The sequence below is a fragment of the Manis javanica genome, chromosome 10, assembly GCF_040802235.1.
Source record: "Manis javanica isolate MJ-LG chromosome 10, MJ_LKY, whole genome shotgun sequence".
Taxonomy (NCBI): Eukaryota; Metazoa; Chordata; class Mammalia; order Pholidota; family Manidae; genus Manis; species Manis javanica.
In genome coordinates this window covers 1528349-1544227 of record NC_133165.1, presented here as the reverse complement: position 1 = coordinate 1544227, position 15879 = coordinate 1528349, and the positions used below count along the sequence as shown (strand labels likewise).

The 15879-nt window shown below is 59.6% G+C and overlaps 1 protein-coding gene across 1 annotated transcript in view; it reads left to right on the top strand.

Moving 5' to 3' along the window:
• Positions 1-15879, top strand: part of LOC140843927 (nuclear envelope pore membrane protein POM 121-like) — a 31630-nt gene that overhangs the window by 1315 nt on the left and 14436 nt on the right. The window lies entirely within an intron of this gene.

Below are 15879 nucleotides of genomic sequence, written 5' to 3'. Positions count from 1 at the left end.
CCTCCCAGCTGCATGGTTTCTCAGGGGCGTGCCCTACTCCACCCCCAGCCCCAGCCCCGAAACTGGCAACATCTCTGAACAACAGGTTCCCAGGGAGGCCTGGGAAGGGAATGACAAGTCTTGATGTGTTTGCGTTGAGAAGGCAGCCCACGTCCGTTCTGATATAAGCCTCATGGATTCATTTAATAACCGGTTTAGGGGAGCCTCCTGGAGATGCTGAGGTTGATGGCGAGGGTGGAACTTAGGTCCCTGCCTCTTCCCTGGTCTAGGGAATGTGAGGTGGGGGTTCCCCACTTGGAGAGCTCTACCAGGCTTCTCCCAACAAAGGGCTTCATTCCCCGAGTTGCATAGCCCACCTGTGTGGGAGGACCCACCCGAGGTGCCCTGTTCATGAGCCCACCCTCTCACTCCCTAACCCCAATTCCCCAGGCCCCAGATTAGGGCGAGAAAAAGACTCCAGCCAGGGCTTTCACCCCACTCTGTGGCCCAGCCCAGGCAGAGCTGTGGGACAGGTGCAGGTGGGCCTGGGGAAACTGAGTGGGGGGCGTGTGCAGGCTCTGTTACCATGAGTTCCAGCCCTGCAGAAACTCCTCAGCCCTGTGATCCCAGCGCCCCCATCTCCCCTTTGGGCTGTTCAAGTTCAGAGGCATGTTTTCTCCTCTCCTCCAAGATCCCCCCGCCCGACAGCTTCCCTCATCTTCCACAACCCCAGAGACTGGGCAGGGCCGTGCCCGCTGCTCCTCTGTGGCCGGGTCCAGCTGGCTCTCAAACTCAGCTGGGGTCCCGTCCAGTCCCTGGGCTGTTCTCTCGGCATTGCACAACCGCATACTCCGTGCCAGCCACGGAGGGCTGTTCTGCTCTCCCCGTACCAAGACTCGGCCCCTCCAGTGCCTCCCACGTGGACACACCCACACAGCAGGAGATGGGCCACGCCTTGCCCAGTGTCTAGTCCCCCAAGGCCCGGGCTTGGACGTAACAGAAAGTTATAATGAACCCTGAGGAGCCCAGACATCTCGGCCTCCCCAGTAGGGGTTGGGAAGGAAGCAGTTCTCATCTTTTTCAGCGCTGGGGACTCAGGGACTGGAGTCCTACCCCAATTCCACCCCTCTCTACACTCCTGCCTGGGGCACCCACCCTCTGCGGGAGGCGGCTGGGCTCCTGGAGGAGGGGCATCCAAGCGGGCCTGGGATGGGTGAGGAGAGGGCGCAGAGTGGGGGTGTGCATCCACAGGCCTGAAGCTGGAAGGGCGTCAGGGAGCAGAGCGCGTTGGGGAGGGGTACAAAGAGTACGTTTGTGTACATTTAAAAAAACATTCAGAGGAAGCAATTCTGTTAGTTGTTTCGGGATGCAGACACAGATAGGTGTTGAAAATGTAGATTTAGGAAGAAACCAGCAGCTTCAAAATTCTGCTGTCCCAGCGGGAGGGGCTAAGGAATCATGAATGATAGCATTGTATTTCCTTTTAAACAATATCAGAAGCAAATATGGCAACTGGGGTCCATCAGCTGTCTCGGTGGTAAGAGTCTGTTTCGCGCTTCCTTGCGTGCTGGAGCTAGGTCACCAGGTGCCCAGTTGTAGGCACCTGAGGGCTGGGATGGACGGGGAGAGCTGGCAGCGGGAACGGCATGGGCAGGAGCCTGGAGGGAAGCCCGGAGTCCTCTGTCCTGGGCTCCTGTGTCTTGGTGAGCTGGGGGTGGGGAGTAGCCTCAGGAGGCCAAGGTGCCTGAGGCCTGGGGAGAAGGAACGGAGGAGAAGCAGGAAGGTCCCAGGCGGGAAGACACGAATAGAAAATCTCAGGAAGTGGGGGGCCAGGAAAGGTGTGGACATACAAGGGGATCTGAGATTGAGTCCCGAAAAGCTGCCCTAGATTGTGATCATGTTATCTTGCTTAGGTAATACTGCATCCCCTCTCTCGTCCAGGTGAGGCTCAGAGTTTGAGTAACCCACCCAGGGACCCTCGGCTTCTCTCACCTCGGTGTTCTGAGCCAGGAGCCGGCGGGCAGGGTGTCCCAGCAGGCCCCCTGGCCCATCGTTTCCTGGGCAGAGGGTTTTGCTGGGTCTTTAAGATAAACACACCCTGAGCTGCTCGCTGGCTGGCAGCTCCCCCTGGCCCTCTGCCCTCGCAAGGCTGCATGGCTGCAGGAACACTGGTACATGCAGAATTCTTTACTCCCAGTAGCTGGGCTCAGGTTTCAGACCCGTGGCGCTTGCGGCTTTCGCTTTTCTGTCCTGGGCTTGGTCACTTCTTGGTTCCAGTTAAAGGTTGCAGGAGAATTCAGAATTTGTGCCTCCAGAACAGGGGGGCCTCTTCCCTACTCCTCATTGCTGGAGTGTCAGCTCCCTAAAGGCAGGGACTTTGTATGCTGTGAGATTGCTCCTGTCCCCATAGAACACTGCCTAGCACAAAGTAGGTGCTCAGCAAACAGTGGTGGAAGGTCCGTTTTGACTCTGTGACTTGGAGGAGTGTGAGGTGGTGGAGAGGACTGGAGATGAGGCGTGTGAAGCGTCAGGTGTGTAGCAGGTGCTTAGTTAATAGAGGCTGGTACTCCTTGTCTGCTGGTCTCGAACCTGAGTGACCTCCTCACGCTCTAGGGTGCCAAGATTGCCTTGAGCCCTGTTTGAACCTTGCAAAGCATAGTCCTTCAAGACATGCCCTGGTGTTACGGGAAGCAGCTGGAACGATGAGCGCCCAGAAGCGTGGGCCCGGAGCGGGATGGCCTTCCCTGGGCAGACGCAGATTGGGCCGTGAAACAGCCAGAGTCACTGCAGCAGCAATCTTCTCAGTTTAGACTGTGCTTCCCCAGGATTATTAGCTGGGCGTGGAGGAACTCACTGTCTGATCACCACAGAAGGTTTCAGTAGAGGGAGTATCAGTCACCTGGCCGATCAATCTGGTGTTTATTGGGTGCTCCCTTGAACTGTTTGCTCACAAGACTTCCTTCCTGTCTGGTCCCCGCAGCCCCGGGACACGCTGCTGGGCTTGTGCCGTCGTCCCCAGCCCCGGCTGCATGTTAGAATCATCTGAGGGGCTTTAAAAGCAGTGTCCAGGCCCTATCGCAGACCAGTCCAGTCACAATCTCTGGGGCAGGGCCCAGCCTTCAGTTTTTTATGTGCAGCTAAGAGTGCGAACCACGCATTTACACTGACGGCGTTGCTCCACCTTGTCTCGGAGCCACATGCACCTCGCTTTTCCTTTTCAGAACGTTGCACTCTGTTCTTTTATTCTGAGCCTTCCCGTTCCGCTTCGTTCCCGGAGTGCGCCTCATAAAATGGCACCAAACTGGCTTTTGCTCTTGTATTTTCACGTGAGAATCTTTCAGGAGGAGAGTTTAACTCGTTCACGTTTAATATAATGGCTGGTGTGGTTGGACCTATGCCTGCCGTATAATTTTGCATTTCCTGTTTACCATGCGTTCTCTTTGTTTCCTTTTTGCTCTTTTCCTGCAATTTATTGGACTGAGCTGTATTTTCACAATTAAGTCAGGATATGAGGCCTGGATGTGGCAGAGTGGATGGACACCCTGACACAGGCGGTCTGCATCCTTGTAATTATAGTTAACAGGGTGCTTTTCTTTGTCTTGCCTGTTAGGTTATAAACCGTTGGACAGTAAGGACTTACTTATCTGTTGGGGGACCTTTCTGTGGCCCTTAATTCCAGCCTCATGTCTGTTTGAGATTCAATAAATAGGTGTTAAATTGAGTAGATGTTTTATATAGCATGGACAATGACTGTCTCTGGGGTAATAAAGAAGGGCCTGTCCCTGGGGCCTGTAAGAGAGCTGGTGAGATGACAAGGAGCTGGGGCTGGGGGTGAAGATTTATTCCGCAATGATTGACAATCTAAAGACCAGCTGGGGTACAGCAGTCACCTGCGCAGATGCTTACTAACCCTACGGCCCCAGGCAGGTTCCCCCGCCCCCAGGCTCAGTGTGCTCATAAGCGCTGGGAGCAGTAACAGTACTGACCTCACAGGTTGTTACGAGAATCAAAGCAGGAGCGTGGGTCAGGCACGGGGTGGGGTGTGGCCCACAGAAGGTGTTCCCTCCGTGCCCCTAAAGGTGTGCTCCCCTTTTCGGCTGGGCTCCCACATAGTAGCATCTTAGGAGAATGACTCAGCCCTCAGTTGCCACCCCTGACTGTTACCCAACCTCTGGGGTCAATGGTAGATGGGTTTGTTTAAAGATGTCAACAGGGTATCAATCTCTCTGTCTCCCCTGGGTGGTGAGCACCTTGCGCTTCCTCCCGTTTTCCCGATGTCACTTTGTGGCTTGGTATTGGTGGCCCCTCTTGTGAGGAGGTGGCTCTGGAGCCTGTTCAAATCCTGGCACCCCCCCTCCCACTTCCCAGCTGTGTGACGTTAGGCAGGTTTCTTAACCCCTCTGATCCTCAGTTATCTTCATTTGGACAATGGGGAGAGAGGAACTGTTGACATGCTATCAGACTTCTCAATTTGATATCTATTTGTTGAGCCCCAAGCCTGTCCAAGGCCTGAAATTAAGGGCTACCAAAGGGCCTCCCCAAAAGTGAGTAAATCCTTATTGTCCAAAAGTTTATAGACTCATAGACTAAGCAGAGTGCCCCAATGGCTGTGAATGTGCCTTTCTCCTGGGGCTAGAAGATGTGAGCACACGGAAGGGCTGCGTGGGAGACGGACGCCTCGTGGGTGCTCTTAATGTTTAGTAGTTCCTATGAAGTCGTTTCCTGAGCTCGTATTGTGTGTGCCTTTGTGTCGAGGACGGGACAGCTGTCTGGGAGGGACAAACAGACCTGCTCAGCCAGTCAGTGTTTAAAGAGGTGGAGGCTGGGGGCCACCCAACACCAAGAGGTGAGGCTCCCCCCAGGTCCGGGGGTCCCCAGGAGCTGCTCGAGCTCCAGTCCCGGAGGCCGGCGGGACCCAGAAGAGGAAGACCGTGGCCGCAGGAGGCCAGGCCAGGCCCCTTCCGCCTGCTCCCCGGAAAGGTGTGCACTCCTGCGCGTTCCAGGCATTCCGAGGCTGAAGCCTCCCCTTCTCCTTCATGCACACCCACTGAGACAGAATTAACCCCAAAAGGGAACAACCGTAGCCGCGATCAAGGGCCAGAGCGTTGGGGTTGACTCGGGCCTGGAAGACAAGGGGGCGCTGGCCAGGGAGGAAGGGCTGTCCCCCCCAGATGCGCCCCATGCCTGCCGCTTCCCGTCTCCACCCACAGACAGAGCACATAGGCTGTGACCAGCAGGGAACAGGAAGGGACCTGGGAAAGGGGCTGATGGTGGGGTTGTAGCCTCTCCGTGGTCTCTGGGGCGTGATCTGTTCCCCAGAGTGGCAGGTCAGGAACGAGGTAGCCTGCAGGGAGGGGTGGCCGGGGAGCAAGCCAAGTGCCCGTGGGTGTTCCCCCGTGGCCTGTGGGCCGTCAGGCAGTCAGGGACCCATAGACAAGCCCTGGCCTTGGGCTCGGTGTCTGGCCAGCCCATGTGGGTCCCACGGGAGAGTGGCAGGGAGCCAAGGAACGGCCATTAGGAGGCCTGCCTCGGTGCCAGACTCTGCACGGGGCCAGCAGCTGCCCCAAGCTTCTGTCGGCTTTATCATGCAGACCTGACGCGCTGTAGCCATCGTGGGCTCCCAGCAACGTGGTCCAGAGACCACAGGTTCACCAGAACTGGGCTGTCCTTTCGGTAAGCGTCCACCACACGAGGGGTGCTTAGAACGCACACATGTGCTGGCAGTAGAACCGGCATGCCAGGCTTTGAAGACTTAACGTGAAAAATGTCGCTTTCATAATGTCCTCTTGACTACCTGTCAAAAAGATATTTTAGGTATGTTAGGTTAAGTAAAATGCCATAGGAAAATTAAGTTCACCTGTTTCTTTTGACTTTTTGTCATGTGGCTGCTAAAGAAATTTAAACTACAAATGTGGCTCGCAGTTGATTTGTAGGGGACAGAAGTGGCTTTGCACACAGAGCCACTAAGTACCCAGTCCTCCCCTTTGGGGTGTTTCCTACCCATCAAGTGTGTCTTTGTGTTTGCTGCTGTGCGAGAGACCCGGTCACCCTACTGTCTGGACCAGGAAATTAGGGCCAGGCAGGTGGAATAGCACATGTGGTTGCACCAGACCCGGGCACAGGTCCCAGGACAGTCGCTGGGTGTGAGGACATGGCAGTGGATGAAACAAAGTACCCCGCAGCCCTGAGCCTCCGCAGTGTGACCGCAGCGTCCGGTGCTTCACAAAGATCACCTTGGATTGTCTCAGGCCTCTGGGCGGGATCGATTCTTATCCCCATTTCGCAGTCAAGAAAATAGACCCAGAGAGGCACCAGGGCTGGCGCAACAGCACGGGCTACATTCTTCCCTGTGCCAGGCTGACTCGGTTTCCTCCCTGCAGACAGGCTAGAGAGGAGAAGGCACCCGTTGGCGCACTGTGACTTGGGCAGGGAGGGCTTGAGGCAGGGTGGCTCCCATGGTGGCGGGGGGGTTGGCCATTCATGATGCCCTGGGCCTCCTGTGGGGGTCAGGAGGCCGGGATGCGGTCCCTCGGGGGTTCTGCTGAGCCCGGTCAGGAGGCGGGGAGACGGAGTGGGACAGCTGGGCATGCGGGCGGGAAAGGGGAGACCGTGTCTCGGCCAGGGTGGCCCCCACTCAGAGGCCGTCGGAGGGCGAGGCCGGCACACAGGCTCTGAGGCAGGGAAGAGCGCTGGCCACCTGGACGGGGCGGCCGCGCACAGGGTGAGGGCTGGGGCCCTGTGGGCGGTGGGCAGGAATGTGAGCTCTATTTTGCGCTCCAGTTTGCGGCCGGCTGGTGAGGTCTGGTTGCATCTCAGGAAGATGTGACAAATGTGCAGGAGCCGGCTGGGGGGGCTGTTGCATTGGTCCAGGCGAGGCGGCAGCCTGATCAGGTGGAGATCTGTTCCCAAGAGGAACCGGGGAAGGAGAGGCCAGGACCTGGGGTGCTTCTCAGGGCCCTGCTTGAACAACCGGGTAGGCAGGTCCTCCCCACCCTCCCCTTCTGCGGTTTCCCTCCTGCAGACGGGGCGGGTTCTCAGAGCAGCAGAAACCCTGTGGTGCAAACAGCCCTGGACCCCTGCAATCCCTAAATCCCCCGGGCCAGTCCTCAGCCCAGACCCAGGACCAGGCCTGGGGTCATGTCCTCCTGGCAGCCTCGTTGCCCTTGTTACCCAGATACATGCATCAGCTCCCCTGCAGGGATTGGAGGAGACATTTCCGAATATTGAGGTCATGTGTGAATCCCAGGGCCGCGCGCCATACCTGTGGTGCAGTTGAGCGAGGTGGTGAGGCTGAGGAAGGGGCCGGCGGCATTCACGCAGACCTCTACCAGGGTGCTGTTGGCAAGTGTGGTCTGGCAGGGGCCGCGCAGGGTCAGCCCGAGCCCAGGTCGGCCACCAGGCGGGCAGGACCAACATCGCCCGAAGCTCCCACTCAGTCTGGCATGCAGTGCCCTTCTCTGTGGCGTGCACCGGCCCAGGGTTCCTGGTCTACAGACACACAGCCGCCAGCAGCACCCGCAGGCACGGCCCTGGGCCCCTGCTACCATGGGGAGTAGGCCTCCCCTTCCTCAGACAGAGCCCCTTTCCGGGTCCAAGCTGGCTGGGGACCCTTTGTTTCCTGAAGGGCCCCCTGACCCCACTTCCATGCCAAAACTGGCGGGAAGGCCTGTGCCCCGGCTGAGCCAGGTCACAGGGAGCTACCTCATTGGCCTGCAGGGAGAGGGTGAGGGAGCCCCCACCGTCCATGCCTGTGTCGAGGTACAGCCGCATCACTGAGGGCATGCCCGACCGTACCGACACGGAGACACTGTCCAGGGGCCGGAACCGCGCAGACACCACATCCACGTCTTCCCGCACGACGGGATACCTCGTTTGGAAGAAGGAGCCACTGCCCAGCCCGTGGCTCCTGCCTGGGTCTTGGTGGACGAGGCTCAGGGGCAGCAGGCCAGTGGAGGCGTTGCGGCTCTGGCTCTGGCTGCTCTGAAGGTGCCGCGACGTCATGGTCTTTGGCCTGCAGGCTGACGGGAGCACCAAGGCTCAGCCGGAGGGAGGCGTGGGGGTCAAGTGCAGGGGGCAAGACATCCCGGCCTGCCCTCCCTGCACAACCCACCTGTGAGGGCAGCCACGATGCTGAATGCCACGGACACCCGGGCCCCCCCCAAGCTCTTGGCTGTCACTTGGATCCACCTGCCCCAGGGCAGCGAGGGTAGCAGCAGGTGGCAGGTCCCAGTGGGGCCGGGACAGGCCAGTACCTTCTGGAAGTTGCTGAGCAGGGTGGCTGAGCCCATGGTGAGGTGCACGGGGCAGCCCAGGCTCCCGTTGGACACACAGCCCTTTAGGTCCAGATGCAACTCCTGGGTGTACTCAGGGATGAAGGTTCTGTGGCCAAGGGTATGGCCTGGTTTAGCTTCTGCAGCTTCCACCAACCTTCCCGCGTGGTTTGCACTCAGGGTGGTGGCCAAAGAGGCCCCACTGCCCAGCACAACCCTGAGGCCCAGGCCCCTGGCTATCCTACCAGCCCAGGGACAACAAACACCAGGCCCACCCACTCCACCAAGCCAGACGCTGGGCCTCCCCCAAGGGCTCCCACTCACTTGAGGCAGCTGGGTCGGGAGAGGAGGGTCTGCAGAAGGGGCACATCTGGCTCCAGAATGGAGACCTCCACCACCCTCACGACCAGCATGTCCGGCTGGCAGACGTAGGCACAGGTGGGAGCAAAGCCCTAGGGAAAGAATGAGTGGTGGGGGAAAAGAATGTACACGTGTGGGGGAGTTGGGCAGAGAGCCCAGGGGGGCGGCTGGCGTGGGCAGGACTGGGCAGGGCAGCCTAGAGCAAGGCCTGCGCTGAGGACGTAACTGCCAAGGACAGACATTCCTGCACCGAGGGGTCCTGCCCCTTCTACGTGGGCGGCACCCCGCCTCACCTTCACCTCAATCTTGTGGGATGAAGGGGGCAGGTGGGCAGCCACAAACCCGTCCCCGGGTGCAGGGTGGGAGATGGTCACAGAGGCGTTGCTCTCGGCATCTTGACGAGGAAGGGCGGCTGCACAGAGGTATTGTCGGGGAAGCTGGTGCCCAGGGGGCTGATGACCGGAGGGGCGGCGTAGCGGAATACGTGGAGCAGGGAGAGCAGGGCAGGCATCAGATGTGGGCCTTGGGTCGGCGAGGGTGGGCACCTACACGGTGATCGCCACGTTGGCACACGTGGGGCTGCCTCCCCGTGACACGTGGCACAGGCAGCGCAGCAGCATGGTGCCTGGGGGCACGCGGAATTGGAAGAGCCTGGCGCCGCCATACCAGCTGTAGAAAGACAGCTTCTGCGGGGACTGCGGGAACTGCCCGGACACCAGCCTGACATCTGCGGGGAGAAGGTGCTGTTAGCCAGGGGGGCACTGCCCTGGCCCCAGAGAGAAAGCGCAAGGAGCCATGCTGGGTGGGTCTGCAGCCCTGGGACATCGGCCAGGCCGCTGCCGCCTCCAGCCCCTGGCAGTTGTGTCTGGCCTGGCAGGGCCCGGGACTCAAGTTTTCCCTGGGGACTCACATTCCTGCTCAATTTCTGCACACGAAACACTGCTTCCGTCACCTTTCCAAGTCCCTCTACCCCCACTTCCATCTCGTCACAGGCTCACACCCCATGCCCACTCCCTGCCACCTCTGTCCAGATTGCCCACAGCCCACCTCGGGCCTTATCACAGCAGCACCCCAGCATAGGTGTCCCCAAATGCCTCAGACCTCGGTGGGAACCAGCCTCTCCGGCACGCTACTCAGGGTCTCCCTCACACTGCAGCCCTGAGGCGCTCAGGGCCCAGAGATGGAGGCTGACGGACACAGGAGGTGATGGGGAGCCCCACCCCTCCTCACCTCTGCTCTGGGTGCCGGACACCAAGACAGCCCCTCCTCCTCGGAGGCTCCCAGCTGAGGGTTGTGTTCCATGCTCTTGGCCCCCCTGAGAAGCCAGGGGCCTCAGATCTAGAGGCTGACCACCTGCTCAGGCCCACGACAGCTTGGGGCACAGCTGGACTGGAGCCTAAGCCCTCTCGCCCAGGGAGGTGGCAGGCAGAGATCCCGGGGGGAGGGACCTCAGGCTGGAGGGCAGGCCACCCATGCTCTGGTGGGCACGTGCAGGGGCCCAGGGTGGACAAACTGCCCGTGGCCCCAGCGTGGGGCTCCTGCGTGAACGGGTCCTTCAGTGCCTCTCTGGCCCCCCAGCCCTACACCTCCCAAAGCTGTCACTCTGCTCACCCCCCATCACGGCAGCCTTTCCAACCAGCTCTGGGGTCTTCACAGAGGCCTGAGGCCCCATCCTGGATTAGACCCCTCCTGGGAGTGTCCACGAACCAGGGCATAACCTCCCCTGGCACACGTGCCCATGCCGTGCGACACGGGTGGGTGAGGGTGCCCACTGAACAGCTCTCGGTCCCCCCCCCCACCGGGTGGCTGACTAGGCCCAGGGGCTGGCTGCATGGAGGGAGCCCAGCCCCTGTGCCAGCTCAGCCTCGTGCCCATGACTGTGGATACCAATTACCCTCTCTGCGTCCCAGCCTCCTGATGAGTTATCCAAGGTGGTGACCCTCCCTCCAAGGTTAATGGGTGTTAAAGTGCTTCCAGAAGAAATGCACGGAACACAGCAGGCTATGGCCTCACTTTCCTCCAAGCTGGGTGCCTCTCTGCCCACAGGAAGACTGGAAGCTCATACCACGCCATCGCTAAGGCTGGTGCCCCTCCACGTGAGCAGGTAAGGGAGCCAGGAGAATAGCTGGCTCTCCTGCCAACCTCCTGAACCTCCCACGGACACACGCTGAGAAAAGACAACCCACTCGCAAAGCCAGTCTGAGCTCCACTAGAGCCACGCATGGGGGTGCTGGGCAGCATTCCAGGTGTCCGCTGGCTACCAGGTCCGACCCACCAGGTGTGGCCTCAGTGCTGAACTAAGGCTGCTGCAGCCCCTGGGATAACATGATGACAGGGACCAAAAAAAACGAAAAATGCTTGTTGCTGAGGCAGGGCCGCCTCCCCCATTCCCTCCTGAGAAGTAGGGGGCCTTAGCGAAACAGCCAGCCAGCTGGCACCCAGCCCCCTGACCTGAGAGGGGCAAGGCCTTCTGACGTCCATGGCCCTGAAGTACCAGCCCGCGCACACCTGGAACCAAGCTGTGAAATTTCAGCAGGTGCACCAGAGAGAAAACACCTGCTCAGGGGCGCCCCTAAGACCAACTGGTCCCCCACTCCCAAGACCAACACAGCCCCTCCAGCATCCCCCACTGTGGGCTGCAGTCTCACCTCCCTGCCCACAGGGTAACCCTGGTGAACACACCAGGCCATTAACACACTAGTCTGGGCCGGATGTGGTAGGCACATCTCTGGTACCAGGAAGTGCCAGCTGTGTGCACCCCAGCCTGGCCCCACAAGCCACTTCTAAGGACACAGGTGAGAAGAGAAAGGAAAGTCCCTGAGCCCATCCTGGGAACCTGAGAAAGGGCATTCGGTCCTGCCCCCTCCAAACTAAAGCAGGCACCTGCCCCCTCAACAAGCCTGGGAGGTGAGAGATCGCCCAGGTTTTCCAGCTCCCTAGCCTCCCCCCAGTGACCCCTCACTCAGCCCTGCCCCCGGGGTGGTGAGAAAGAAGATGAGGGTGGTGGTATCCAAGGGAGCAATTTAATCAGGAGCTGGTCTCGGGGGAAGCTCCCTTTTATTTCAGGCGGCACCAAGCGCTGAAATTAGAGGCATGGCCCTCAAGGAAATAGGAGCTGGAGGGGAGCACGATCTTAGAGAAGGGGTGGGGGCTGGGAGCCCCAAGTGGAGGCAGCAGGCCTAGACTCTACTGGAGGGCCTCCTGCCCACCCCAGGGGCGCACCAGCCTCATGGCCCTCCCACAGGAGTCAGGGGCGGTCCCCCAACACCCCCAGTCAGGCTGAGGGGCAGCAGCTCCGGTCTAGCCCCCTCGACGGGCCTCGGTCCTGGGTGGGGCCTCTCAGCGAGCAGAAATGCAAGGGCGCGCAGAGAGTGCCCAACGCCATTTACTCGGAACCGGGTGGCCCAACGGCCCCTCAGGGCCGCCTGGAGCCCAGGCCCCCGGAGCGAGGCCAGCTGCTGGAAGTGACTGCACTGGGGCAGGGGCAGCCACTGGGGGCGGGGAGAGGACGCCCACCGGAGCCCCGCTCTGGCCGCTTGCTCCCCACTCTGCCCCTCTCCCAGAACAGCTGGGCGCCCTGGAATGCCACCGCCTAATCCTTCATCCCGGCTGGCCTGGCATCCGGATCCCCACTGGAGTCCCCAAGGACCCCCGTGGGCCTCTCCACCTCCAAGGAAGGGCGCGTGATGGCCGTGACCGACGTGAACGCGCTGAGTAGAGAAGGGAGGGCACGTGCCGAGGGTCCCGACGGCGGAACCCGGCCCTGGGCGCAGAGGAGGGGGCGCCGGCGTCCGCTACTCCCCGGCCGCCTCGACGCGAGCTCTCACGAGGTCCGCCCTGCGCCCCAGCCCGGCGCCGGTGAGCGCGCAGGGGCCCCGGGCGAGTCGCAGTCCCCGGGAGGGCGCCCGGGCCGCGCTCACCGCTCTCGCCGCTGTCGCCTGCGGCGGGCGGGGGCCACGCGAGCAGCAGCGGCGGCCCCGGCCCGGGTCCCGGCGCGGCCCTTGGCTCCGCGCTCGGCCTGGCGCTACCCGCCCCGCGCCCCGGGCACTCCCGCCGCGAGGCGCCGCCCCGCTGGAGCCGGGCCGGAGGGACCGCGCGCCCCGGCGGGGGCCCGGGGAGGAGATCGGCCGGGGGGAGGCCGCGGACGGACGTGCGGCCGCGCGGTAGGGGGCGGTCGGCAGGACGCGGGGGCCGGGGGACCGAGGCAGGCCGGCGGGGCGGGGGTCGGCAGGCGCCGGAGGTCCGAGGGGGCGGAACGCGCGCAGAGCTTCCCACCGGGACGAGTGTGTGTAGAGCGCACACTTAGGGGAAGATGGAAAGGCCCCTCCTGTACAAGGGGAAACCCGGCACGCTCACCCTTTACACCGGGACAGATGGCAAACAGATCGCACGCCTTCCACGTAAGGATGTAAGTGCGAGATGCAAGCGGTCAAGGGACAGAGGTCAGTTCGGTACTTGAGTGCCCTGTGCTGACTTAGAGCCATGCTGGGACCTGTACCATCCAACACCCACCTCCTGCCCCAGTGTGAGGTTCCTGTGCCCCAAGCTGACCACCGGGTAGGAGGAGGCTGTGGGTCCTGTCCCAGCTCTGCCCTCCCACGGATCCCCCTTGCTTGTCTGGGGGTTAGTGAACTTGGTGGATGGACAGACAGCCCTGGACTGGAGTCTGGGAACCTCTGCTAAATAACAGAGCAGTAGCAATGCAAAGAAACCCAGGACATACCTTGGCATTCTCATTTTGAAGGTGGAAACCTGAGGCCCAGCAACAGGAGAGCCTTGGGTAGAGGCGCCTGCATATGCACATTGTGTATTCCCCTTATTCCCCCCAACTATACAGAAAAACAACTGTTGTGGCCAAATTCACGAATCCCAGAAGACCACCAAGGAGCCGACACCGATGCAAAAGCAGAGAGCCTTTATTCGAGCTAGCTCCAGCTCAGTCTCTCATCTACACCAAAGCAGTGGCAAGATGCCAGAGAAAGAGAGCGCGTTTTCCCCAGAACAAAGGTTTTATGGGTTTCCAGGGCGGTTTGGGGGGTGATGGCCGTGGCCCTAGCTGATTGGCTGGGCCTGGGCGTAGTTGGGGGGTGATGAGTAGTTGGAAGGGAAGGTGGTTGGAAAGAGTGATCCAGTCATTAGAGGTCTTGGTGCATTTCCTTCCTGCCCTTTTTCTCTGAAGAACTTAGAAAACGCTTCCCACCTAATGCTCGAAGCCCCGTCAGGCACGTGGAGCCCACCCAAGGTAAGAAGAGGCCGTCTGCTCCCTTGGTGGTGAGACGGGGACCGTGGGTGTAGTCAGAGCAGGGTGAGGGCCTCTGGGAGAAGACCCCTGCCAAAACTCCGTATTAAACAATTAAGCAAAGACAGAGTCACATTAATTCTCTAAAGTAAAATATTAAACTAGGAATATAAGCATTCTTCAGTGAAGATTAGTTAAAAGTAAAAAGGCAGGAGTAACAGCCTGCAATGTTTGAACATCTCCCAGAAAAGAAAATACCTCAGCATAGCCCATGTATTGTTTGTATCAATTAAATGAGGCTATTGTAAAATTTACTTTAGCGGCTAAAAAGCCCAGTTTATCTTTAACTTTACCCAGATGCTGCTTTTCCTCCTCCAGCCCCTAATCAAGGAACATATAACCTGGGCAATTAATATAACAGGTAGGCCCAGCCGTAAACAACATAATGAAGGGCAGGAAGGATTCCATCTTAAAGATAAGAAGTTAAGAAGTAAGATTCTTAATTTACTATTTAACAAACCCACAATAACTCAGCTCACCTTGAAAGCAAGACAAGCAGCCTCGATTGATGTGCTCCCAAACCAAGAAACTGCTATTCTAAGAAAGGATCAAAGCAGTAAATTTCTTATGCAAACTGCAAAATAGTCTGGAAACCTCATAAGAAACCTAGTGTCTCCGTAAAAATAAACATGTAGAGACCATTTGGTGGGTCTGCATCCCCAGCTCTTTGTCTCTCAACCGCCTATAAACCCCCTAGACAACTTAGCACCCCCGGCTCTCCTGTGCCCCCCCACCCCCCGCCCCCCAGCTCTCCCGAGCCGGGAGCTCTGTCTGTCCTCTCACCGTCTCTCTCAATAAAAGTCTTCCCGGCTCTCCTACCTTGACCGCTAAGCTCATTCCTGACTCCGCAAACGAGAACCCCGGCCTCAGTGGGAGGGCGCTGGCATGGCCGGGTCCCCAGGGAGCTGCCTCCCTCTGCAAGGTCTGTTCGCCCTCGGTCAGTGCCCACTGCCATTACAGTGCCAGCTTGAGCCCTCTGCCCCCATACCCACGCTCGCCTGTCCCAGGCCAAGCCCCTTCATCCTATGAAGAGGGACCGCGCCTCCGCAGGGGCAGGGCAGCGGCGGGCGGCCCCAGCACCATCCCCGCCGGGAGGCCACTTCGCAGAGGGAGTTCCCTTGCTATTTAACGGTGCCCCTTGTTCCCAGAGAGCGGAATGTGATGGTGTCAAGTCCACCAGCAAGGCAGGGAGCGGGTCCCTGTGAGGCCGCTGCGAAAACAGAAGAGCGCAGCAGCTTTGGGTGGGCGGCGCAGCGGCAGGAAGCAGAGGCGATGGGGGGCTCAACCTCCGTCCTGCAGAGAGGAGGCCCCTGCCTGGATCGCCGGCGGCTGCCCCGCAGGCTGGGGTGCGCATCATCCCGCAGGGGCTCTGGTTACAGGGAGGGCCCCCCGCGGGGATGCAAGGTGGCCTGGCCCCAGGGGGCGGGAGCCCGGAAACAGGAGGCAGGAGTAGCCCTTTGTCACTGGGTGAGTCGGGGTGCTCCAGGGGAAGAACCCACAGACCTGTGGGGACCGTGTAGGAGGAAGTGTAGGTCGGGACTGGCCTGTGACTGTGGAGAGCCCAGGGCAGAAGATGGTCATCTCAGCAGACGGTCTGCCCCCCCTGCCTGCTCTCTGTGGGCTGGGCTGGCTGATTGGCTGATGCCCCCCACGTTCTCAGGGCGGATCCTAGGTCTCCTGAATCAAATGCTGGTCTTCAGAAATGGCAACAGTATCGGGTGAGGCTGTCAGTGTTCGTCAGTGTAAATCACATAACGACCCTGAAATTGACATAAGAGGGGGAGGGTGAAAGGATCTGAATGGCGGTAAGGCTTCTACATTTACTTCAAGTGATAAAATACTGATCATAAGCAGGTGGTACACAATCAGGCATGTATACTGTAATCCTCAGAACCTCTTAAAAAAATCAAGGAGGTACACCAAAAGTCAATAAATACATTAAAATACTAAAAAATATTCAGAAACAGTTGG